Source organism: Schistocerca cancellata, unplaced genomic scaffold (genome assembly GCF_023864275.1).
Source record: "Schistocerca cancellata isolate TAMUIC-IGC-003103 unplaced genomic scaffold, iqSchCanc2.1 HiC_scaffold_1130, whole genome shotgun sequence".
NCBI lineage: Eukaryota > Metazoa > Arthropoda > Insecta > Orthoptera > Acrididae > Schistocerca > Schistocerca cancellata.
The window spans coordinates 48,967-71,291 of record NW_026047129.1 but is presented as its reverse complement, the minus strand read 5'-3'; the positions used below and the strand labels follow the sequence as shown (position 1 = coordinate 71,291).

Genomic DNA, 22,325 nt, shown 5'->3' with positions numbered 1-22,325 from the left:
AAGGGAGCCAACAGCACCCGGGTTTCCCAGGCGGTCACCCATCCAAGTACTAGCCGTGCCCGATGATGCTTAACTTCGGTGATCGGACGAGAACCGGTGTATTCATCATGGTATGGCCGTTGGCGCTCATCTAATGTAGGAGCACGGCAGAATTCGCGTTCGGCTTTTCTCCCAACACACAAAATGTTAGTTTTCCGCCTCACACCAGGTGTCTGCGTAGTTTGCAATGCATTCGCACCATTCCTATACCTGTCCCTGTCCCCGTCCCGACTTGTCCCGACTTTGCTCGACTGCCGCTCGCTGCCGCTCGGGTCGTGGTCCATATGACAGCGCAAGCACGACAAACGTCTGCGGGACGAGACGAGACGAGACGAGACGAGACGACTAAGGAATAAATTCGTGGTTACAAATCAAATTTGGAACTCTACACTCCTACACAACAATAGGCGGTGACGTATTTCAGAAATCACCTGCCGATTCGTACTGTTTTGTCGTTTTCAAAGTCTTCTTGGCAAACTTGGTTAGCACATTCTCCCTCAAACTGAGTTAATTACTGCATTTTCGTACCATTACAGTAGTTTAAAAGGCTTAAGGAAGCATCTTTGTCACAACAGAAAGGTAGTTTGAAAATTGGGCTGGCGACATAACAAAAAAAAAACAGGAAGGGAGCCAACAGCACCCGGGTTTCCCAGGCGGTCACCCATCCAAGTACTAGCCGTGCCCGATGATGCTTAACTTCGGTGATCGGACGAGAACCGGTGTATTCATCATGGTATGGCCGTTGGCGCTCATCTAATGTAGGAGCACGGCAGAATTCGCGTTCGGCTTTTCTCCCAACACACAAAATGTTAGTTTTCGGCCGCATTTGACGAAAGCGCTTCCTTCCGCAACCGCCAGTTCCTCATGGACGGCGCGGGGAGGCGCGCCCGGCGTCCCAGCAGAGTGACGGCCGAATTGGCGGGCGCACCGCCGCGTGTGTGAGACGCACTGCTGCTCGTTGCACCCCCTGTCATTCGCTGGGCGCGTGCAGCCTTCGACACTAGCGGAGGACGCATCTTGTCCCTGGTGTTCAGCGGAAGGCCTGTGCGGGGTGTGGCAGTGTCGTGCTGGAGGGCCAACTGGTAGCGATGTGGGCTTCCTCGCCTCGCCTCGCCTCGCCTCGCCTCGCCTCACACCAGGTGTCTGCGTAGTTTGCAGTGCATTCGCACCATTCCTATCCCTGTCCCTGTCCCCGTCCCGACTTGTCCCGACTTTGCTCGACTGCCGCTCGCTGCCGCTCGGGTCGTGGTCCATATGACAGCGCAAGCACGACAAACGTCTGCGGGACGAGACGAGACGAGACGAGACGAGACGACTAAGGAATAAATTCGTGGTTACAAATCAAATTTGGAACTCTACACTCCTACACAACAATAGGCGGTGACGTATTTCAGAAATCACCTGCCGATTCGTACTGTTTTGTCGTTTTCAAAGTCTTCTTGGCAAACTTGGTTAGCACATTCTCCCTCAAACTGAGTTAATTACTGCATTTTCGTACCATTACAGTAGTTTAAAAGGCTTAAGGAAGCATCTTTGTCACAACAGAAAGGTAGTTTGAAAATTGGGCTGGCGACATAACAAAAAAAAAAACAGGAAGGGAGCCAACAGCACCCGGGTTTCCCAGGCGGTCACCCATCCAAGTACTAGCCGTGCCCGATGATGCTTAACTTCGGTGATCGGACGAGAACCGGTGTATTCATCATGGTATGGCCGTTGGCGCTCATCTAATGTAGGAGCACGGCAGAATTCGCGTTCGGCTTTTCTCCCAACACACAAAATGTTAGTTTTCGGCCGCATTTGACGAAAGCGCTTCCTTCCGCAACCGCCAGTTCCTCATGGACGGCGCGGGGAGGCGCGCCCGGCGTCCCAGCAGAGTGACGGCCGAATTGGCGGGCGCACCGCCGCGTGTGTGAGACGCACTGCTGCTCGTTGCACCCCCTGTCATTCGCTGGGCGCGTGCAGCCTTCGACGCAAGCGGAGGACGCATCTTGTCCCTGGTGTTCAGCGGAAGGCCTGTGCGGGGTGTGGCAGTGTCGTGCTGGAGGGCCCACTGGTAGCGATGTGGGCTTCCTCGCCTCGCCTCGCCTCGCCTCGCCTCGCCTCACACCAGGTGTCTGCGTAGTTTGCAGTGCATTCGCACCATTCCTATCCCTGTCCCTGTCCCCGTCCCGACTTGTCCCGACTTTGCTCGACTGCCGCTCGCTGCCGCTCGGGTCGTGGTCCATATGACAGCGCAAGCACGACAAACGTCTGCGGGACGAGACGAGACGAGACGAGACGAGACGACTAAGGAATAAATTCGTGGTTACAAATCAAATTTGGAACTCTACACTCCTACACAACAATAGGCGGTGACGTATTTCAGAAATCACCTGCCGATTCGTACTGTTTTGTCGTTTTCAAAGTCTTCTTGGCAAACTTGGTTAGCACATTCTCCCTCAAACTGAGTTAATTACTGCATTTTCGTACCATTACAGTAGTTTAAAAGGCTTAAGGAAGCATCTTTGTCACAACAGAAAGGTAGTTTGAAAATTGGGCTGGCGACATAACAAAAAAAAAAACAGGAAGGGAGCCAACAGCACCCGGGTTTCCCAGGCGGTCACCCATCCAAGTACTAGCCGTGCCCGATGATGCTTAACTTCGGTGATCGGACGAGAACCGGTGTATTCATCATGGTATGGCCGTTGGCGCTCATCTAATGTAGGAGCACGGCAGAATTCGCGTTCGGCTTTTCTCCCAACACACAAAATGTTAGTTTTCCGCCTCACACCAGGTGTCTGCGTAGTTTGCAATGCATTCGCACCATTCCTATACCTGTCCCTGTCCCCGTCCCGACTTGTCCCGACTTTGCTCGACTGCCGCTCGCTGCCGCTCGGGTCGTGGTCCATATGACAGCGCAAGCACGACAAACGTCTGCGGGACGAGACGAGACGAGACGAGACGAGACGACTAAGGAATAAATTCGTGGTTACAAATCAAATTTGGAACTCTACACTCCTACACAACAATAGGCGGTGACGTATTTCAGAAATCACCTGCCGATTCGTACTGTTTTGTCGTTTTCAAAGTCTTCTTGGCAAACTTGGTTAGCACATTCTCCCTCAAACTGAGTTAATTACTGCATTTTCGTACCATTACAGTAGTTTAAAAGGCTTAAGGAAGCATCTTTGTCACAACAGAAAGGTAGTTTGAAAATTGGGCTGGCGACATAACAAAAAAAAAAACAGGAAGGGAGCCAACAGCACCCGGGTTTCCCAGGCGGTCACCCATCCAAGTACTAGCCGTGCCCGATGATGCTTAACTTCGGTGATCGGACGAGAACCGGTGTATTCATCATGGTATGGCCGTTGGCGCTCATCTAATGTAGGAGCACGGCAGAATTCGCGTTCGGCTTTTCTCCCAACACACAAAATGTTAGTTTTCGGCCGCATTTGACGAAAGCGCTTCCTTCCGCAACCGCCAGTTCCTCATGGACGGCGCGGGGAGGCGCGCCCGGCGTCCCAGCAGAGTGACGGCCGAATTGGCGGGCGCACCGCCGCGTGTGTGAGACGCAGTGCTGCTCGTTGCACCCCCTGTCATTCGCTGGGCGCGTGCAGCCTTCGACACTAGCGGAGGACGCATCTTGTCCCTGGTGTTCAGCGGAAGGCCTGTGCGGGGTGTGGCAGTGTCGTGCTGGAGGGCCAACTGGTAGCGATGTGGGCTTCCTCGCCTCGCCTCGCCTCGCCTCGCCTCGCCTCACACCAGGTGTCTGCGTAGTTTGCAGTGCATTCGCACCATTCCTATCCCTGTCCCTGTCCCCGTCCCGACTTGTCCCGACTTTGCTCGACTGCCGCTCGCTGCCGCTCGCTGCCACTCGGGTCGTGGTCCATATGACAGCGCAAGCACGACAAACGTCTGCGGGACGAGACGAGACGAGGCGAGACGAGACGACTAAGGAATAAATTCGTGGTTACAAATCAAATTTGGAACTCTACACTCCTACACAACAATAGGCGGTGACGTATTTCAGAAATCACCTGCCGATTCGTACTGTTTTGTCGTTTTCAAAGTCTTCTTGGCAAACTTGGTTAGCACATTCTCCCTCAAACTGAGTTAATTACTGCATTTTCGTACCATTACAGTAGTTTAAAAGGCTTAAGGAAGCATCTTTGTCACAACAGAAAGGTAGTTTGAAAATTGGGCTGGCGACATAACAAAAAAAAAACAGGAAGGGAGCCAACAGCACCCGGGTTTCCCAGGCGGTCACCCATCCAAGTACTAGCCGTGCCCGATGATGCTTAACTTCGGTGATCGGACGAGAACCGGTGTATTCATCATGGTATGGCCGTTGGCGCTCATCTAATGTAGGAGCACGGCAGAATTCGCGTTCGGCTTTTCTCCCAACACACAAAATGTTAGTTTTCGGCCGCATTTGACGAAAGCGCTTCCTTCCGCAACCGCCAGTTCCTCATGGACGGCGCGGGGAGGCGCGCCCGGCGTCCCAGCAGAGTGACGGCCGAATTGGCGGGCGCACCGCCGCGTGTGTGAGACGCACTGCTGCTCGTTGCACCCCCTGTCATTCGCTGGGCGCGTGCAGCCTTCGACACAAGCGGAGGACGCATCTTGTCCCTGGTGTTCAGCGGAAGGCCTGTGCGGGGTGTGGCAGTGTCGTGCTGGAGGGCCCACTGGTAGCGATGTGGGCTTCCTCGCCTCGCCTCGCCTCACACCAGGTGTCTGCGTAGTTTGCAGTGCATTCGCACCATTCCTATCCCTTTCCCTGTCCCCGTCCCGACTTGTCCCGACTTTGCTCGACTGCCGCTCGCTGCCGCTCGGGTCGTGGTCCATATGACAGCGCAAGCACGACAAACGTCTGCGGGACGAGACGAGACGAGACGAGACGAGACGACTAAGGAATAAATTCGTGGTTACAAATCAAATTTGGAACTCTACACTCCTACACAACAATAGGCGGTGACGTATTTCAGAAATCACCTGCCGATTCGTACTGTTTTGTCGTTTTCAAAGTCTTCTTGGCAAACTTGGTTAGCACATTCTCCCTCAAACTGAGTTAATTACTGCATTTTCGTACCATTACAGTAGTTTAAAAGGCTTAAGGAAGCATCTTTGTAACAACAGAAAGGTAGTTTGAAAATTGGGCTGGCGACATAACAAAAAAAAAACAGGAAGGGAGCCAACAGCACCCGGGTTTCCCAGGCGGTCACCCATCCAAGTACTAGCCGTGCCCGATGATGCTTAACTTCGGTGATCGGACGAGAACCGGTGTATTCATCATGGTATGGCCGTTGGCGCTCATCTAATGTAGGAGCACGGCAGAATTCGCGTTCGGCTTTTCTCCCAACACACAAAATGTTAGTTTTCCGCCTCACACCAGGTGTCTGCGTAGTTTGCAATGCATTCGCACCATTCCTATACCTGTCCCTGTCCCCGTCCCGACTTGTCCCGACTTTGCTCGACTGCCGCTCGCTGCCGCTCGGGTCGTGGTCCATATGACAGCGCAAGCACGACAAACGTCTGCGGGACGAGACGAGACGAGACGAGACGAGACGACTAAGGAATAAATTCGTGGTTACAAATCAAATTTGGAACTCTACACTCCTACACAACAATAGGCGGTGACGTATTTCAGAAATCACCTGCCGATTCGTACTGTTTTGTCGTTTTCAAAGTCTTCTTGGCAAACTTGGTTAGCACATTCTCCCTCAAACTGAGTTAATTACTGCATTTTCGTACCATTACAGTAGTTTAAAAGGCTTAAGGAAGCATCTTTGTCACAACAGAAAGGTAGTTTGAAAATTGGGCTGGCGACATAACAAAAAAAAAAACAGGAAGGGAGCCAACAGCACCCGGGTTTCCCAGGCGGTCACCCATCCAAGTACTAGCCGTGCCCGATGATGCTTAACTTCGGTGATCGGACGAGAACCGGTGTATTCATCATGGTATGGCCGTTGGCGCTCATCTAATGTAGGAGCACGGCAGAATTCGCGTTCGGCTTTTCTCCCAACACACAAAATGTTAGTTTTCGGCCGCATTTGACGAAAGCGCTTCCTTCCGCAACCGCCAGTTCCTCATGGACGGCGCGGGGAGGCGCGCCCGGCGTCCCAGCAGAGTGACGGCCGAATTGGCGGGCGCACCGCCGCGTGTGTGAGACGCAGTGCTGCTCGTTGCACCCCCTGTCATTCGCTGGGCGCGTGCAGCCTTCGACACTAGCGGAGGACGCATCTTGTCCCTGGTGTTCAGCGGAAGGCCTGTGCGGGGTGTGGCAGTGTCGTGCTGGAGGGCCAACTGGTAGCGATGTGGGCTTCCTCGCCTCGCCTCGCCTCGCCTCGCCTCGCCTCACACCAGGTGTCTGCGTAGTTTGCAGTGCATTCGCACCATTCCTATCCCTGTCCCTGTCCCCGTCCCGACTTGTCCCGACTTTGCTCGACTGCCGCTCGCTGCCGCTCGCTGCCACTCGGGTCGTGGTCCATATGACAGCGCAAGCACGACAAACGTCTGCGGGACGAGACGAGACGAGGCGAGACGAGACGACTAAGGAATAAATTCGTGGTTACAAATCAAATTTGGAACTCTACACTCCTACACAACAATAGGCGGTGACGTATTTCAGAAATCACCTGCCGATTCGTACTGTTTTGTCGTTTTCAAAGTCTTCTTGGCAAACTTGGTTAGCACATTCTCCCTCAAACTGAGTTAATTACTGCATTTTCGTACCATTACAGTAGTTTAAAAGGCTTAAGGAAGCATCTTTGTCACAACAGAAAGGTAGTTTGAAAATTGGGCTGGCGACATAACAAAAAAAAAACAGGAAGGGAGCCAACAGCACCCGGGTTTCCCAGGCGGTCACCCATCCAAGTACTAGCCGTGCCCGATGATGCTTAACTTCGGTGATCGGACGAGAACCGGTGTATTCATCATGGTATGGCCGTTGGCGCTCATCTAATGTAGGAGCACGGCAGAATTCGCGTTCGGCTTTTCTCCCAACACACAAAATGTTAGTTTTCGGCCGCATTTGACGAAAGCGCTTCCTTCCGCAACCGCCAGTTCCTCATGGACGGCGCGGGGAGGCGCGCCCGGCGTCCCAGCAGAGTGACGGCCGAATTGGCGGGCGCACCGCCGCGTGTGTGAGACGCACTGCTGCTCGTTGCACCCCCTGTCATTCGCTGGGCGCGTGCAGCCTTCGACACAAGCGGAGGACGCATCTTGTCCCTGGTGTTCAGCGGAAGGCCTGTGCGGGGTGTGGCAGTGTCGTGCTGGAGGGCCCACTGGTAGCGATGTGGGCTTCCTCGCCTCGCCTCGCCTCGCCTCGCCTCGCCTCACACCAGGTGTCTGCGTAGTTTGCAGTGCATTCGCACCATTCCTATCCCTTTCCCTGTCCCCGTCCCGACTTGTCCCGACTTTGCTCGACTGCCGCTCGCTGCCGCTCGGGTCGTGGTCCATATGACAGCGCAAGCACGACAAACGTCTGCGGGACGAGACGAGACGAGACGAGACGAGACGACTAAGGAATAAATTCGTGGTTACAAATCAAATTTGGAACTCTACACTCCTACACAACAATAGGCGGTGACGTATTTCAGAAATCACCTGCCGATTCGTACTGTTTTGTCGTTTTCAAAGTCTTCTTGGCAAACTTGGTTAGCACATTCTCCCTCAAACTGAGTTAATTACTGCATTTTCGTACCATTACAGTAGTTTAAAAGGCTTAAGGAAGCATCTTTGTCACAACAGAAAGGTAGTTTGAAAATTGGGCTGGCGACATAACAAAAAAAAAAACAGGAAGGGAGCCAACAGCACCTTTTTTTTTTTTTTTTTTAGCGACGTAAAAATGAAAAAAATGAGAAAGGGCCAACAGCACGTTTTTTTTTTTTTTTTTTTTTTTTTTTTTTTTTTTTTTTTTAACAGAAAGGTAGTTTGAAAATTGGGCAGGCGACATAACAAAAAAGAAAAAAAAAACAGGAAGGGAGCCAACAGCACCTTTTTTTTTTTTTTTTTAGCGACGTAAAAATGAAAAAAATGAGAAAGGGCCAACAGCACGTTTTTTTTTTTTTTTTTTTTTTTTTTTTAACAGAAAGGTAGTTTGAAAATTGGGCAGGCGACATAACAAAAAAGAAAAAAAAAACAGGAAGGGAGCCAACAGCACCTTTTTTTTTTTTTTTTTTTTTTTTTTTTTTTTTTTTTTTTTTTTTTGAAAGGTAGTTTGAAAATTGGGATGTCGACATAACAAAAAAAAAAAAAACCAGGAAGGGAGCCAACAGCACTTTTTTTTTTTTTTTTTTTTTTTTTTTTTTTTTTTTTTTTTTTTTTTTTTTTTTTTTTTTTTTTCTCGAGCTATAAAGGTGCTGTTGACTTATCAAGAGCTCCTGATTTACGCCCTCCAAAAGTTGCCTTCATCGGCGAGATGTGCCGGCGTGAATATATGCTGTGGGTTTCCACTACAAATATCAGAAAGGAATATGCATCCGCCAAGATAAGAAAAGAAACGCAAGGTAATCCGTCTTCCAGACTGCATGCCAAATAATAGAAACAAAAGTGGCTACTGGACGCCGTGGAAACTGGCATCGACAGTGATCTACAACAATGACAACCCGTCAAAGCAACAGTCACACGGCATCCACCAAAAAAAAGGAAATCCACCGCAAATAAAAGAAAGTCCGAAAGAAAACATGTCTCCGCTAACGGCTGACGGATGGTACATGGAGAATAAAACAAACGTCGACGCATAGCAATGGGAAAGAGTCCCACATTCAGACACACACCAACTGTGATAAAATGATCACCGCGACTCGGCCCCCTCAGTCGCCGCGAGAAAGGAACAAATAACAAGAAAGAAAGAAAGGAGGAACAGAAAGTAAAGCAAACATAAAAGAACTTTTGACGGACAAAGCGCCATTCACATAAATGTAGGTCATGTGTACGGTTTCGTTAATGTACGGTCCATTATAAACACAACTTTACCAAGCCAGAAAATCATTACCCAAGAAAGGAAGACCGGTGGTAAGCAAGGGTTCGTCATAAACGCCAACAGGAATATTGGCAGTAGTATCAGATAGGAAAAAGAAAAATGTCATGATTGGGTATAGAGTCGTATCAGGAAAGTGACAATTTAGTGAATGCATGGGCCAAGGCGACATGCAAAAAATTGGCAAAAATCGAGGAATAAGCCTGTCGACCAAGGGTCAAATGATGTTCCGCCCACAGGTAAGACAGAAAGTCGACGGCATCAGTCAATTTCAGGGCGAAAATACAATAAACCGTGTGTCCCAAAATCCAAAGAGTAGCATTCCGTTTGGTGGCCGGATACGCTACACACTGAGGCACGATGGCGTCCAAAGCTGTCACCTGCCGCCTGTCCACTCTGTTGATTAGACGCACCATGTCACACGCAATGTCCCAAACAACACGGAATTTCCGACACTCGAATCGGTGTTCGATAGTGTCCTCCTCAGGACACGAATCACAGACACCCGAAGGAAGCAGACCGATAGAGTGCAGCTTAGCATTAGTCGGAATTGTGCGGTTGACCACTTTATACCATGTTCCGTGAACGTCAGCAGGAATAACGGCGGTGGCGAGGTTCCGCCACACCATCCGCCAGTCGTGCTGAGGTAGCCGATACTCCCATTTATTCCTGCTCGGCGATCCCCGAAGAGCGCGAATAATGTCACCGACATTGCACGCACGGACATCGCCGAGCACCAGATAGCTGTTATACACATAATACCGGCGTACGAAGTTCAACGTGGACGGAATATGACTGATCGAGACCGGAGCAATCACCGATGGCGGGCGGTACGCACGGAACAAGGCAGCCGTCGGACTGCACGGCCCCTTGTCAAGCACCACGGTAGTCCGCTTTACGAAGAGCGCCGCACACTTGTTGCGAAAGTCAACGAAACCCAGCCCCCCCTCCGCCAGACTCAAGGTACAGGTTGCCAGGGAGACCTTAAAAATGTCACCCTTCCATAGCAACCAATAGACCGCCTGTTGAAGGGCCCGTTCCAGTTGTTTCGGCACAGGTAGGACTTGTGCCAGATACCACGCTTTGGCCAAAATCTGCGTGTTAATAAGGGCCACCCGTTGACGGAGCGCCAAATTCCGAGAGGCATACAGTTTCGCAACGGCCCTAACCTTATACAGCGTGGACCGCCAATTCAGAGCTTCCATACGCTGCAGATTGTCGGTCAGAATGACACCGAGCACTGTCTGTCGTTGCTTGACACAAAACCAGTCGCCGCGAGCAGTACGCAGGCGAGGTGTAAGAGGGAGCAAAACAGTCTTCCGAGGATTCACGATAGCCCCCGTCGCCCTCTCAAATCGCTGTAAAACACCATGCAGCCTGTTAATGTCCTCTGGCTGATCAAGGAACACGCCGAGGTCGTCGGCATACGCTCTACAGATCAGCTGATCGCCACCAATGCGAATGCCCCGGCATTCCTGGGCGATACAGCGGAGGAGCGGATCCAAAGCCAAAGCGAAGAGCGACATAGACAAGGGGCAGCCCTGGCGAACTGAGCGGCTAATAGGTATAACACGACTGGGAATTCCGTTTATTACAACCCGTGACGTGGCATTCCTTAAAATATTATACACCATCGTCGTCAGTTTAGGACCAAATCCGAAACCGACCAAGACCTGCCGCAGATAGGTGTGACTAATCCGATCGAAAGCGTTTTTGAAGTCGACCAGCATTATCGCAGCCGTCCGGAGCCTGTGACTTTTTACATATCCGATACAATCCCGGTACGCCAGAACAGCATCGAATATGTTACGGTCCCTGACAGCGCAAGTCTGATGGTCACTCACCACCTTTGGCATAACGTCCGTCAACCTGTGCGTGATACACCGCGCTATAATTTTATAGTCGGCGTTCAGCAAGGTTATAGGACGGACATTGTCGAGATTTGGTGTGGCGGTCGATTTCGGAACGAGGGCAATGCGCCCTTCTGAAAATTCCGCAGGAATAGCAACGCCGTTATGGACCTCATTCATAATGGCAATTAAAACATCACTTAAAAGACTGAAAAATTTTAAATAAAATTCCGCGGGAATCCCGTCCAGTCCAGGGGACCGGCCCCGAGGACTCCGTTTCACAGCTGTATCTAAGTCATCAAGGGTAAAAGGTTCATTTAAACTGGCTCTATCTTGTCGTGTTAACACACGTGGGACCCTCTGCAAAAAATCGCGCAGCGCCCCGGCGTCGACGTCAACCTGTCGAAAGAGCGTCTCAAAGTGCGCGTGAACTTCTCGCTCAATGGCCGCACCATCGGATGTGGACGTGCCATCTCGCTGGACCCATTTACGGATGGCCAACCGCTCGCGCCGCCGGCGCTCCCTGCTCAGGTGGTAGAGAGAGAGCGGCTCCCCTTCCACGTCACCCACCGGTTGGCTCCGCGCGATAGTCCCAACACCCTTCCGACGTAGATCATCGAGGAGCTTGGCTTTGAATTGATTAAAAACCGGAAGCAACTCAGGTGACGTCGCGACTCGCTGAGCAATATCCTTTAAACAATCCTGGTAAAAACGTGCCGTCGACCGACGCCAATGCGCCGCATCGCGGCTAAAATCGATTAAAAAACGCCGAATAGCCGGCTTGGCGACCGCCACCCACCACCCGATAGTACTGCCGCCATCTCCCTTACCACGCAAGAGCTTGCGCCACAACGCAGTAAATTGAGACGTTAGACTGGCATCGTCCAAAAGGCTACAGTTAAATTTCCAAATAGTGGGGCGCCGAGTAGGGCGCGCACGCGGCAAGAAGAGTTGACACATGTAACCGCAATGGTCTGAAAAAATAACCGGCAACACGTCCGCCTTCCGGACGTGGGCGGCGAGCGGCGAAGACACATAGATCCTGTCCAAGCGACTGTGACCGGTGGCGTAAAAGTGGGTGAAATGCGTCTTGTCCGGATGCAGCACACGCCACGTGTCGCGGAGCCGAAAACTGTCAACCAACGTACGTAATTCCTGGCACCAGTTAGGACGCGGCTCCTGATCTCGACCATCAATCACAGCATTAAAATCACCACCGATCACTAAGTCAGTATGATTACGATGGAGAAGTGGACAGAGATCCTGACCATAAAATTTATTCCGCGCTGGCTTGTCACCGGCATGAGCATACACATTGACAAAGGCAAGACCATTGACGGTACATGCTATAGCGCGGCCATTTGGCAATATTTCAATATTGCTAACATCGAATTCAGGACGGATTAAGATAGCAGTACCAGTCTGTTCGTCGGACATTATATTATCAACGACAGTAAAATCAGAAGCGTCAAGTAAAAACAACAGAGCCTGACGCGTAACTTCCTGTAAAAATGCCACATGACAGTGGGAGTCATGTAAAAAAGTGAGCAAAGCCGACAACTTGTGCGGGTTACTCAACTTGTTGACATTGATAGTTAAAATATTCCACGAACAACGCTCAGGCTCCATACACAATTAAAATACACAAACACAAAACGCTCCTCATTTAAAAACAAACAGCAAACATGGACGGAATTTCAGCCACCAAAAAGGATAAAATTTTCTCTAAAAAGACTGAATTGATTCCCGTCGACTGGAAGAGGGAACAACAGAGAATAACAGTGATAGTTAAAATATTCCACGAACAACGCTCAGGCGCCATACACAATTAAAAGACACAAGCACAAAAAACTCCTCATAAAAAACAGACAGCAGACATTGACGGAATTTCAGCCACCAAAAAGGATAAAAAGTTCTCGAAAAAGACGGGTGTAATTCCCGTCAACTGGATTAAGGGACAACAAAGAAATCACTAAGTCTCCGCACCACCTTCCACATCCGCCGCCCAGTCAGTGGGGGGGACGGAAGTGGGGGTGGACGCGGTCCCAGAATCTGTGCCACCGGAGGCTGCCGACAAAGGATCAACGACGGGCATCTCCACGTCGGAAGAAGAGGTCGGCACACGCTCAAGGGCAGAAGGACAAACCCGACGCTGGTGGGTGTCTTCAGCCTTCCGTTTCGTCGGCAATGGCGGCGTCGCCACAGCCGAAGCTGTGTCGGTCGGCACAACGGAACCGTCACCAGTGGGCTGCTGACTTAAAACGGTGCGTAAATGTCGAACAGCGACATCACGCTTCTGATCGGCAACGCTGAGATCGTCGGGCAGCGAAGGGCGAGAAGCGGCAAGCTGTTGTGATTGTGATTGCTGTGTCTGACGCCCGCAGCCGGAAGCCGGAGACGGCCGCCGCTCGCGGTCTGCACGTGAGTCCCGACGCGCGACACGCTGTTGTGAGTCCTGCCGACCAACCCGCGACTGCCGGGAAGCGGCGGGCGAACGGTCAACTGGAGACGGACTGCGGTACTGTCGTGTAGACCCCCTGTCAGAGGAGGGCGACCGACCAACACTACGAGCACGTTGCCTACTAGAACTGCGAGACGGAAGTTCATCACGCCGCGGTTTCGGAGCCACAAAAATTTCCCGCGATTCCACAACAGCAGTGTGAACAGGAGCACCGGCAGCTATGTCAACTGAGGCAGGCAACGTATCAAAAGATTCCGATACCGTAACAGGCTGCGAAACAGGTTCCGACACTACATCAGTCGCCGACGCGGGCATGGGGTCGGACACAGACGCAAGTGAAACACGTGGTAAAGACAAACTTTCGTCAGCCTGCACGGTAGCCGTAGCAGGCGCGGAAACAGCAGACACAGAAGCAAGGTCACAATCGGGAGTGGACACATCCATGGCAACCGCGGCGTCAGCTAGGTTAGCATCGGCCACGCGGCGCGCGGGTGCGGGGGGGGGCTGTACCTAAGACCGTAGCAGCGACAGAGGCAAAGCTGTCCCCGCGCAAACCGTCATCGATCGGTAATTGAGCAGGCCGTTTACGTTTAGGACAGTCCTGCCGGTAATGACCAACGCCACTACAAAATGAACAAGTTTGAGGCTGTCCACTATAAGTCACAAACGCACGGTGGCCGTTAACCAGAATAAAGGACGGAATGTGTTGTCTGACAACCATTTTCACACTCCGCACACCGTTTTCGACTTGAAACAAATATGCGGAGGACCACTTTTCCTTAATCACTGACATAACGGTACCGTACGGACGCAAATAACGTGAAATAGTATCATTCCGTATTTCAAAAGGCAAGTTAAAGATACGAATTTGCCTAACGCCAAAGCCGGCGTGCGACACAGTCACATTACTAATTTTACCGTCAAGATGTCGAAATTTACGCACGCCGTCATTGACAGACACAACAGTATCACACATATCAGGAGATCTCAATTTCAAAAACACCGAATTAAGGAACGTATCAAACTGTATGCCAAGAACGTCATCATGCCTTAACATCAAGTCCTCTAATATCCAACGGTGAATTTCGAATGCCGATGGTTTATCAACAGATCGATCAAACTCACATTGTACGTTATTCTGTCTTTCCTCACTATCATCGTATATCATTTCCATTACTTACAGTCAGGTATAAACACAAGCCACGAGGCAGAGGAAGCAGACGACACGCGAGGCGCCGCCGGCCAAGTCGCACACGGAAGTACTGCTCGCTCGGCACCGAGGTGTTGCCAGGCGGGCAGCCAGCCAAGTACTAGCCGTGCCCGATGATGCTTAACTTCGGTGATCGGACGAGAACCGGTGTATTCATCATGGTATGGCCGTTGGCGCTCATCTAATGTAGGAGCACGGCAGAATTCGCGTTCGGCTTTTCTCCCAACACACAAAATGTTAGTTTTCCGCCTCACACCAGGTGTCTGCGTAGTTTGCAATGCATTCGCACCATTCCTATACCTGTCCCTGTCCCCGTCCCGACTTGTCCCGACTTTGCTCGACTGCCGCTCGCTGCCGCTCGGGTCGTGGTCCATATGACAGCGCAAGCACGACAAACGTCTGCGGGACGAGACGAGACGAGACGAGACGAGACGACTAAGGAATAAATTCGTGGTTACAAATCAAATTTGGAACTCTACACTCCTACACAACAATAGGCGGTGACGTATTTCAGAAATCACCTGCCGATTCGTACTGTTTTGTCGTTTTCAAAGTCTTCTTGGCAAACTTGGTTAGCACATTCTCCCTCAAACTGAGTTAATTACTGCATTTTCGTACCACTACAGTAGTTTAAAAGGCTTAAGGAAGCATCTTTGTCACAACAGAAAGGTAGTTTGAAAATTGGGCTGGCGACATAACAAAAAAAAAAACAGGAAGGGAGCCAACAGCACCCGGGTTTCCCAGGCGGTCACCCATCCAAGTACTAGCCGTGCCCGATGATGCTTAACTTCGGTGATCGGACGAGAACCGGTGTATTCATCATGGTATGGCCGTTGGCGCTCATCTAATGTAGGAGCACGGCAGAATTCGCGTTCGGCTTTTCTCCCAACACACAAAATGTTAGTTTTCGGCCGCATTTGACGAAAGCGCTTCCTTCCGCAACCGCCAGTTCCTCATGGACGGCGCGGGGAGGCGCGCCCGGCGTCCCAGCAGAGTGACGGCCGAATTGGCGGGCGCACCGCCGCGTGTGTGAGACGCACTGCTGCTCGTTGCACCCCCTGTCATTCGCTGGGCGCGTGCAGCCTTCGACACAAGCGGAGGACGCATCTTGTCCCTGGTGTTCAGCGGAAGGCCTGTGCGGGGTGTGGCAGTGTCGTGCTGGAGGGCCCACTGGTAGCGATGTGGGCTTCCTCGCCTCGCCTCGCCTCGCCTCGCCTCGCCTCACACCAGGTGTCTGCGTAGTTTGCAGTGCATTCGCACCATTCCTATCCCTGTCCCTGTCCCCGTCCCGACTTGTCCCGACTTTGCTCGACTGCCGCTCGCTGCCGCTCGGGTCGTGGTCCATATGACAGCGCAAGCACGACAAACGTCTGCGGGACGAGACGAGACGAGACGAGACGAGACGACTAAGGAATAAATTCGTGGTTACAAATCAAATTTGGAACTCTACACTCCTACACAACAATAGGCGGTGACGTATTTCAGAAATCACCTGCCGATTCGTACTGTTTTGTCGTTTTCAAAGTCTTCTTGGCAAACTTGGTTAGCACATTCTCCCTCAAACTGAGTTAATTACTGCATTTTCGTACCACTACAGTAGTTTAAAAGGCTTAAGGAAGCATCTTTGTCACAACAGAAAGGTAGTTTGAAAATTGGGCTGGCGACATAACAAAAAAAAAAACAGGAAGGGAGCCAACAGCACCCGGGTTTCCCAGGCGGTCACCCATCCAAGTACTAGCCGTGCCCGATGATGCTTAACTTCGGTGATCGGACGAGAACCGGTGTATTCATCATGGTATGGCCGTTGGCGCTCATCTAATGTAGGAGCACGGCAGAATTCGCGTTCGGCTTTTCTCCCAACACACAAAATGTTAGTTTTCGGCCGCATTTGACGAAAGCGCTTCCTTCCGCAACCGCCAGTTCCTCATGGACGGCGCGGGGAGGCGCGCCCGGCGTCCCAGCAGAGTGACGGCCGAATTGGCGGGCGCACCGCCGCGTGTGTGAGACGCACTGCTGCTCGTTGCACCCCCTGTCATTCGCTGGGCGCGTGCAGCCTTCGACACAAGCGGAGGACGCATCTTGTCCCTGGTGTTCAGCGGAAGGCCTGTGCGGGGTGTGGCAGTGTCGTGCTGGAGGGCCCACTGGTAGCGATGTGGGCTTCCTCGCCTCGCCTCGCCTCGCCTCGCCTCGCCTCGCCTCACACCAGGTGTCTGCGTAGTTTGCAGTGCATTCGCACCATTCCTATCCCTGTCCCTGTCCCCGTCCCGACTTGTCCCGACTTTGCTCGACTGCCGCTCGCTGCCGCTCGGGTCGTGGTCCATATGACAGCGCAAGCACGACAAACGTCTGCGGGACGAGACGAGACGAGACGAGACGAGACGACTAAGGAATAAATTCGTGGTTACAAATCAAATTTGGAACTCTACACTCCTACACAACAATAGGCGGTGACGTATTTCAGAAATCACCTGCCGATTCGTACTGTTTTGTCGTTTTCAAAGTCTTCTTGGCAAACTTGGTTAGCACATTCTCCCTCAAACTGAGTTAATTACTGCATTTTCGTACCATTACAGTAGTTTAAAAGGCTTAAGGAAGCATCTTTGTCACAACAGAAAGGTAGTTTGAAAATTGGGCTGGCGACATAACAAAAAAAAAACAGGAAGGGAGCCAACAGCACCCGGGTTTCCCAGGCGGTCACCCATCCAAGTACTAGCCGTGCCCGATGATGCTTAACTTCGGTGATCGGACGAGAACCGGTGTATTCATCATGGTATGGCCGTTGGCGCTCATCTAATGTAGGAGCACGGCAGAATTCGCGTTCGGCTTTTCTCCCAACACACAAAATGTTAGTTTTCGGCCGCATTTGACGAAAGCGCTTCCTTCCGCAACCGCCAGTTCCTCATGGACGGCGCGGGGAGGCGCGCCCGGCGTCCCAGCAGAGTGACGGCCGAATTGGCGGGCGCACCGCCGCGTGTGTGAGACGCACTGCTGCTCGTTGCACCCCCTGTCATTCGCTGGGCGCGTGCAGCCTTCGACACAAGCGGAGGACGCATCTTGTCCCTGGTGTTCAGCGGAAGGCCTGTGCGGGGTGTGGCAGTGTCGTGCTGGAGGGCCCACTGGTAGCGATGTGGGCTTCCTCGCCTCGCCTCGCCTCGCCTCGCCTCGCCTCGCCTCACACCAGGTGTCTGCGTAGTTTGCAGTGCATTCGCACCATTCCTATCCCTGTCCCTGTCCCCGTCCCGACTTGTCCCGACTTTGCTCGACTGCCGCTCGCTGCCGCTCGGGTCGTGGTCCATATGACAGCGCAAGCACGACAAACGTCTGCGGGACGAGACGAGACGAGACGAGACGAGACGACTAAGGAATAAATTCGTGGTTACAAATCAAATTTGGAACTCTACACTCCTACACAACAATAGGCGGTGACGTATTTCAGAAATCACCTGCCGATTCGTACTGTTTTGTCGTTTTCAAAGTCTTCTTGGCAAACTTGGTTAGCACATTCTCCCTCAAACTGAGTTAATTACTGCATTTTCGTACCATTACAGTAGTTTAAAAGGCTTAAGGAAGCATCTTTGTCACAACAGAAAGGTAGTTTGAAAATTGGGCTGGCGACATAACAAAAAAAAAACAGGAAGGGAGCCAACAGCACCCGGGTTTCCCAGGCGGTCACCCATCCAAGTACTAGCCGTGCCCGATGATGCTTAACTTCGGTGATCGGACGAGAACCGGTGTATTCATCATGGTATGGCCGTTGGCGCTCATCTAATGTAGGAGCACGGCAGAATTCGCGTTCGGCTTTTCTCCCAACACACAAAATGTTAGTTTTCCGCCTCACACCAGGTGTCTGCGTAGTTTGCAATGCATTCGCACCATTCCTATACCTGTCCCTGTCCCCGTCCCGACTTGTCCCGACTTTGCTCGACTGCCGCTCGCTGCCGCTCGGGTCGTGGTCCATATGACAGCGCAAGCACGACAAACGTCTGCGGGACGAGACGAGACGAGACGAGACGAGACGACTAAGGAATAAATTCGTGGTTACAAATCAAATTTGGAACTCTACACTCCTACACAACAATAGGCGGTGACGTATTTCAGAAATCACCTGCCGATTCGTACTGTTTTGTCGTTTTCAAAGTCTTCTTGGCAAACTTGGTTAGCACATTCTCCCTCAAACTGAGTTAATTACTGCATTTTCGTACCACTACAGTAGTTTAAAAGGCTTAAGGAAGCATCTTTGTCACAACAGAAAGGTAGTTTGAAAATTGGGCTGGCGACATAACAAAAAAAAAAAACAGGAAGGGAGCCAACAGCACCCGGGTTTCCCAGGCGGTCACCCATCCAAGTACTAGCCGTGCCCGATGATGCTTAACTTCGGTGATCGGACGAGAACCGGTGTATTCATCATGGTATGGCCGTTGGCGCTCATCTAATGTAGGAGCACGGCAGAATTCGCGTTCGGCTTTTCTCCCAACACACAAAATGTTAGTTTTCGGCCGCATTTGACGAAAGCGCTTCCTTCCGCAACCGCCAGTTCCTCATGGACGGCGCGGGGAGGCGCGCCCGGCGTCCCAGCAGAGTGACGGCCGAATTGGCGGGCGCACCGCCGCGTGTGTGAGACGCACTGCTGCTCGTTGCACCCCCTGTCATTCGCTGGGCGCGTGCAGCCTTCGACACAAGCGGAGGACGCATCTTGTCCCTGGTGTTCAGCGGAAGGCCTGTGCGGGGTGTGGCAGTGTCGTGCTGGAGGGCCCACTGGTAGCGATGTGGGCTTCCTCGCCTCGCCTCGCCTCGCCTCGCCTCGCCTCGCCTCACACCAGGTGTCTGCGTAGTTTGCAGTGCATTCGCACCATTCCTATCCCTGTCCCTGTCCCCGTCCCGACTTGTCCCGACTTTGCTCGACTGCCGCTCGCTGCCGCTCGGGTCGTGGTCCATATGACAGCGCAAGCACGACAAACGTCTGCGGGACGAGACGAGACGAGACGAGACGAGACGACTAAGGAATAAATTCGTGGTTACAAATCAAATTTGGAACTCTACACTCCTACACAACAATAGGCGGTGACGTATTTCAGAAATCACCTGCCGATTCGTACTGTTTTGTCGTTTTCAAAGTCTTCTTGGCAAACTTGGTTAGCACATTCTCCCTCAAACTGAGTTAATTACTGCATTTTCGTACCATTACAGTAGTTTAAAAGGCTTAAGGAAGCATCTTTGTCACAACAGAAAGGTAGTTTGAAAATTGGGCTGGCGACATAACAAAAAAAAAAACAGGAAGGGAGCCAACAGCACCCGGGTTTCCCAGGCGGTCACCCATCCAAGTACTAGCCGTGCCCGATGATGCTTAACTTCGGTGATCGGACGAGAACCGGTGTATTCATCATGGTATGGCCGTTGGCGCTCATCTAATGTAGGAGCACGGCAGAATTCGCGTTCGGCTTTTCTCCCAACACACAAAATGTTAGTTTTCGGCCGCATTTGACGAAAGCGCTTCCTTCCGCAACCGCCAGTTCCTCATGGACGGCGCGGGGAGGCGCGCCCGGCGTCCCAGCAGAGTGACGGCCGAATTGGCGGGCGCACCGCCGCGTGTGTGAGACGCAGTGCTGCTCGTTGCACCCCCTGTCATTCGCTGGGCGCGTGCAGCCTTCGACACTAGCGGAGGACGCATCTTGTCCCTGGTGTTCAGCGGAAGGCCTGTGCGGGGTGTGGCAGTGTCGTGCTGGAGGGCCAACTGGTAGCGATGTGGGCTTCCTCGCCTCGCCTCGCCTCGCCTCGCCTCGCCTCACACCAGGTGTCTGCGTAGTTTGCAGTGCATTCGCACCATTCCTATCCCTGTCCCTGTCCCCGTCCCGACTTGTCCCGACTTTGCTCGACTGCCGCTCGCTGCCGCTCGCTGCCACTCGGGTCGTGGTCCATATGACAGCGCAAGCACGACAAACGTCTGCGGGACGAGACGAGACGAGGCGAGACGAGACGACTAAGGAATAAATTCGTGGTTACAAATCAAATTTGGAACTCTACACTCCTACACAACAATAGGCGGTGACGTATTTCAGAAATCACCTGCCGATTCGTACTGTTTTGTCGTTTTCAAAGTCTTCTTGGCAAACTTGGTTAGCACATTCTCCCTCAAACTGAGTTAATTACTGCATTTTCGTACCATTACAGTAGTTTAAAAGGCTTAAGGAAGCATCTTTGTCACAACAGAAAGGTAGTTTGAAAATTGGGCTGGCGACATAACAAAAAAAAAACAGGAAGGGAGCCAACAGCACCCGGGTTTCCCAGGCGGTCACCCATCCAAGTACTAGCCGTGCCCGATGAAGCTTAACTTCGGTGATCGGACGAGAACCGGTGTATTCATCATGGTATGGCCGTTGGCGCTCATCTAATGTAGGAGCACGGCAGAATTCGCGTTCGGCTTTTCTCCCAACACACAAAATGTTAGTTTTCGGCCGCATTTGACGAAAGCGCTTCCTTCCGCAACCGCCAGTTCCTCATGGACGGCGCGGGGAGGCGCGCCCGGCGTCCCAGCAGAGTGACGGCCGAATTGGCGGGCGCACCGCCGCGTGTGTGAGACGCACTGCTGCTCGTTGCACCCCCTGTCATTCGCTGGGCGCGTGCAGCCTTCGACACAAGCGGAGGACGCATCTTGTCCCTGGTGTTCAGCGGAAGGCCTGTGCGGGGTGTGGCAGTGTCGTGCTGGAGGGCCCACTGGTAGCGATGTGGGCTTCCTCGCCTCGCCTCGCCTCGCCTCGCCTCGCCTCGCCTCACACCAGGTGTCTGCGTAGTTTGCAGTGCATTCGCACCATTCCTATCCCTGTCCCTGTCCCCGTCCCGACTTGTCCCGACTTTGCTCGACTGCCGCTCGCTGCCGCTCGGGTCGTGGTCCATATGACAGCGCAAGCACGACAAACGTCTGCGGGACGAGACGAGACGAGACGAGACGAGACGACTAAGGAATAAATTCGTGGTTACAAATCAAATTTGGAACTCTACACTCCTACACAACAATAGGCGGTGACGTATTTCAGAAATCACCTGCCGATTCGTACTGTTTTGTCGTTTTCAAAGTCTTCTTGGCAAACTTGGTTAGCACATTCTCCCTCAAACTGAGTTAATTACTGCATTTTCGTACCATTACAGTAGTTTAAAAGGCTTAAGGAAGCATCTTTGTCACAACAGAAAGGTAGTTTGAAAATTGGGCTGGCGACATAACAAAAAAAAAACAGGAAGGGAGCCAACAGCACCCGGGTTTCCCAGGCGGTCACCCATCCAAGTACTAGCCGTGCCCGATGATGCTTAACTTCGGTGATCGGACGAGAACCGGTGTATTCATCATGGTATGGCCGTTGGCGCTCATCTAATGTAGGAGCACGGCAGAATTCGCGTTCGGCTTTTCTCCCAACACACAAAATGTTAGTTTTCGGCCGCATTTGACGAAAGCGCTTCCTTCCGCAACCGCCAGTTCCTCATGGACGGCGCGGGGAGGCGCGCCCGGCGTCCCAGCAGAGTGACGGCCGAATTGGCGGGCGCACCGCCGCGTGTGTGAGACGCAGTGCTGCTCGTTGCACCCCCTGTCATTCGCTGGGCGCGTGCAGCCTTCGACACTAGCGGAGGACGCATCTTGTCCCTGGTGTTCAGCGGAAGGCCTGTGCGGGGTGTGGCAGTGTCGTGCTGGAGGGCCAACTGGTAGCGATGTGGGCTTCCTCGCCTCGCCTCGCCTCGCCTCGCCTCGCCTCACACCAGGTGTCTGCGTAGTTTGCAGTGCATTCGCACCATTCCTATCCCTGTCCCTGTCCCCGTCCC

At 52.4% G+C, this 22,325-nt stretch overlaps 17 non-coding genes and 1 pseudogene across 17 annotated transcripts; all 18 read right to left on the bottom strand.

The window, feature by feature from the left end:
- Window positions 1-5: 5 nt before the first annotated feature.
- On the bottom strand, window positions 6-124 carry LOC126159289 (5S ribosomal RNA). Its single transcript, XR_007534200.1, has one exon. It is a non-coding gene; the product is annotated as a 5S ribosomal RNA (ribosomal RNA).
- Window positions 125-667: 543 nt separating this feature from the next.
- LOC126159288 (5S ribosomal RNA) lies at window positions 668-786 on the bottom strand. The gene has a single exon (XR_007534199.1). It is a non-coding gene; the product is annotated as a 5S ribosomal RNA (ribosomal RNA).
- An 852-nt stretch (window positions 787-1,638) lies between these two features.
- On the bottom strand, window positions 1,639-1,757 carry LOC126159286 (5S ribosomal RNA). The gene has a single exon (XR_007534198.1). It is a non-coding gene; the product is annotated as a 5S ribosomal RNA (ribosomal RNA).
- Window positions 1,758-2,609: 852 nt separating this feature from the next.
- LOC126159285 (5S ribosomal RNA) lies at window positions 2,610-2,728 on the bottom strand. The gene has a single exon (XR_007534197.1). It is a non-coding gene; the product is annotated as a 5S ribosomal RNA (ribosomal RNA).
- Window positions 2,729-3,272: 544 nt separating this feature from the next.
- LOC126159382 (5S ribosomal RNA) lies at window positions 3,273-3,391 on the bottom strand. The gene has a single exon (XR_007534287.1). It is a non-coding gene; the product is annotated as a 5S ribosomal RNA (ribosomal RNA).
- Window positions 3,392-4,252: 861 nt separating this feature from the next.
- Window positions 4,253-4,371, bottom strand: LOC126159381 (5S ribosomal RNA). The gene has a single exon (XR_007534286.1). It is a non-coding gene; the product is annotated as a 5S ribosomal RNA (ribosomal RNA).
- An 836-nt stretch (window positions 4,372-5,207) lies between these two features.
- LOC126159380 (5S ribosomal RNA) lies at window positions 5,208-5,326 on the bottom strand. Its single transcript, XR_007534285.1, has one exon. It is a non-coding gene; the product is annotated as a 5S ribosomal RNA (ribosomal RNA).
- Window positions 5,327-5,870: 544 nt separating this feature from the next.
- LOC126159379 (5S ribosomal RNA) lies at window positions 5,871-5,989 on the bottom strand. Its single transcript, XR_007534284.1, has one exon. It is a non-coding gene; the product is annotated as a 5S ribosomal RNA (ribosomal RNA).
- An 861-nt stretch (window positions 5,990-6,850) lies between these two features.
- Window positions 6,851-6,969, bottom strand: LOC126159378 (5S ribosomal RNA). The gene has a single exon (XR_007534283.1). It is a non-coding gene; the product is annotated as a 5S ribosomal RNA (ribosomal RNA).
- A 7,607-nt stretch (window positions 6,970-14,576) lies between these two features.
- LOC126159334 (5S ribosomal RNA) lies at window positions 14,577-14,694 on the bottom strand (annotated as a pseudogene).
- Window positions 14,695-15,238: 544 nt separating this feature from the next.
- Window positions 15,239-15,357, bottom strand: LOC126159376 (5S ribosomal RNA). The gene has a single exon (XR_007534281.1). It is a non-coding gene; the product is annotated as a 5S ribosomal RNA (ribosomal RNA).
- An 852-nt stretch (window positions 15,358-16,209) lies between these two features.
- On the bottom strand, window positions 16,210-16,328 carry LOC126159375 (5S ribosomal RNA). The gene has a single exon (XR_007534280.1). It is a non-coding gene; the product is annotated as a 5S ribosomal RNA (ribosomal RNA).
- Window positions 16,329-17,184: 856 nt separating this feature from the next.
- On the bottom strand, window positions 17,185-17,303 carry LOC126159374 (5S ribosomal RNA). The gene has a single exon (XR_007534279.1). It is a non-coding gene; the product is annotated as a 5S ribosomal RNA (ribosomal RNA).
- An 856-nt stretch (window positions 17,304-18,159) lies between these two features.
- LOC126159373 (5S ribosomal RNA) lies at window positions 18,160-18,278 on the bottom strand. The gene has a single exon (XR_007534278.1). It is a non-coding gene; the product is annotated as a 5S ribosomal RNA (ribosomal RNA).
- A 545-nt stretch (window positions 18,279-18,823) lies between these two features.
- Window positions 18,824-18,942, bottom strand: LOC126159372 (5S ribosomal RNA). The gene has a single exon (XR_007534277.1). It is a non-coding gene; the product is annotated as a 5S ribosomal RNA (ribosomal RNA).
- Window positions 18,943-19,799: 857 nt separating this feature from the next.
- On the bottom strand, window positions 19,800-19,918 carry LOC126159371 (5S ribosomal RNA). The gene has a single exon (XR_007534276.1). It is a non-coding gene; the product is annotated as a 5S ribosomal RNA (ribosomal RNA).
- An 861-nt stretch (window positions 19,919-20,779) lies between these two features.
- On the bottom strand, window positions 20,780-20,898 carry LOC126159325 (5S ribosomal RNA). The gene has a single exon (XR_007534234.1). It is a non-coding gene; the product is annotated as a 5S ribosomal RNA (ribosomal RNA).
- Window positions 20,899-21,754: 856 nt separating this feature from the next.
- LOC126159370 (5S ribosomal RNA) lies at window positions 21,755-21,873 on the bottom strand. Its single transcript, XR_007534275.1, has one exon. It is a non-coding gene; the product is annotated as a 5S ribosomal RNA (ribosomal RNA).
- Window positions 21,874-22,325: the final 452 nt, after the last annotated feature.